We start from the raw sequence: 1881 nt of genomic DNA, 5'->3' as shown, positions 1-1881 counted from the left end.
AAATATTTATGTTCCCAATCGAGTCATAATGATACTTAACAGGAAGCCTAACTTTACTAACTGTAATCTAATCTCACCATCGAGACCTTTCAGCGTCAACCTTTCTTTGCTAATTGGTGTGAGAGAATTCCACTATTCTTAACTCATCCTGTATTCTACAGACCCCTTGCAACAGATCGCCAGTGGGGTTCATGCTTTAAGCCTTCCCTTGCTTTCATGCATTACACCTTACCTTACTTTCATGCTCTTTATTTTCCATGGTAACATTTTGTCATTCTGACTAATGGCAGTTATTCCTGGCACTGGATATACTGATGGTGAAGGGTCAGTGATCAGAGCGGACTGTCCCTGTAGTTCTGTTCCCGAATCTCCACCTCCCACTCTGTTAGTAACCTCTCAGTCTCCTGGGAATTGCATTGTTCCCAATTTTGCCGGATTCCAGGCCTTTAACCTTGGCTGAGCAGACAGTCGATGGTCTGAGGAGTATCATTCCCAAACGTCTCATGTCCGAGGTAATAACAATTAATAACGATGTCTGTGCATCCTCCTCTAATCTGTGAAAATCATTGTTGCGCACTGTAGGAACATTTATTGACCGAAATTAAGGAGGTTTTGAACCAGATCAAACTCCTATTAATTAAGAAGATGGCCTAGATCCCTTTTTCTTTTCTCCTGAAGGCAAATGTACGGCAATGCAATTCAATTGGTGAAACTTCCAGGCTTGAACCGAAACATAATTTACTTTCACTATCGTTGTAACACAAACAAAAAACAAAGTGTGGACTAACCCAACTCTATTGGAAAACTGAACGAAATGAAACATCATTTAACTACGAAACAGTCAATGTTCGAATATAGTAACATTGCATAAACCATACAAAACTGGTCTTCCTGCTACCGGAATGATATTGTGAAACGTGAACGGATGAGGAAAGGTTATAATGTGATGTTTGTAATTCTTAAGCTTCCAAATGGTTTTGAGGTGCGAATGTATTTTAACCTTGAAGAAATTTGACGCATTTAAACCTCCTTCCTGTCCACGATAGAGGCTGTTGAATCTGTTCCGAATTTCCAGCGGCTTCTGTAATTATTTAAGGTTTCTGACGATAGCAATCTCTCACTTTTCCAACAAAACAAAACGAACCTTATGTTGCGAACAATATTCAAATAAGCAATGGGCAGCAGAGAGGAAAGCTTTCGAGCAACGCTGCCCGGATTGTCACGGCAATTAACAGGAACCATCACCATGAAAACCCTAAAGCAACCTGACAAATCTATTTCGCCACAGAATGCAACGTTGGTGATCAAGACTTTTCCTTACAAAACCACAGGAAAAGCCACGACACTGCGATGGCTGGGAATCGAACCCAGGTCAACTGCTTGGAAGGCAGCTATGCTCACCACTACACCACCACCGCGCTAGCAAATAAACTGTCCCCTTTCCCAAACGGACATAACAAGGCCGTAATCGTCACCAACTGAACTGGGGATGAAAGCAAAACAAGCAATTGTTTGTAAAACGTCAACAGGTCTGAAAACATCAGAATCAGAAGCCTTCAGCCCTTAAGAACAATCACTGGATCCAAAAGGTTCACTCCCCACAAATGCTGCCGAACCTGCTGAGTTTCCCAGCAATTTTTGAGCTGTCTCTCAGATCTGCAACATCTGCAGTTCTTTGTCAGATAGAAAGCAAACGTTGACCCATTGATGGGGATATTTGATCAGGTGATTGTCCTCTTCATCCACAGATATAGATAGGATGGAGTATAGGATCATAAAATTCTTACAGTGTAGAAACAGGCTATTCGGCTCATCATGCATCCCACCAAGTCTCACCCTCTACGCTATTCCTGTAACCCCACATTTCTCATGGCTAACCAT

General features: G+C 41.9%; 1 non-coding gene across 1 annotated transcript; it reads right to left on the bottom strand.

The window, feature by feature from the left end:
- Positions 1–1346: 1346 nt before the first annotated feature.
- On the bottom strand, positions 1347–1418 carry trnag-ucc (transfer RNA glycine (anticodon UCC)). The gene has a single exon. It is a non-coding gene; the product is annotated as a tRNA-Gly (tRNA).
- Positions 1419–1881: the final 463 nt, after the last annotated feature.

The sequence above is a fragment of the Chiloscyllium plagiosum genome, unplaced genomic scaffold (genome assembly GCF_037043375.1).
Source record: "Chiloscyllium plagiosum isolate Xiang-an unplaced genomic scaffold, Cpla_swu_hap1 HiC_scaffold_42, whole genome shotgun sequence".
Classification (NCBI taxonomy): domain Eukaryota; kingdom Metazoa; phylum Chordata; class Chondrichthyes; order Orectolobiformes; family Hemiscylliidae; genus Chiloscyllium; species Chiloscyllium plagiosum.
The sequence above is the reverse complement of the archived record's forward strand: the minus strand, read 5'-3'. Positions and strand labels throughout refer to the sequence as shown.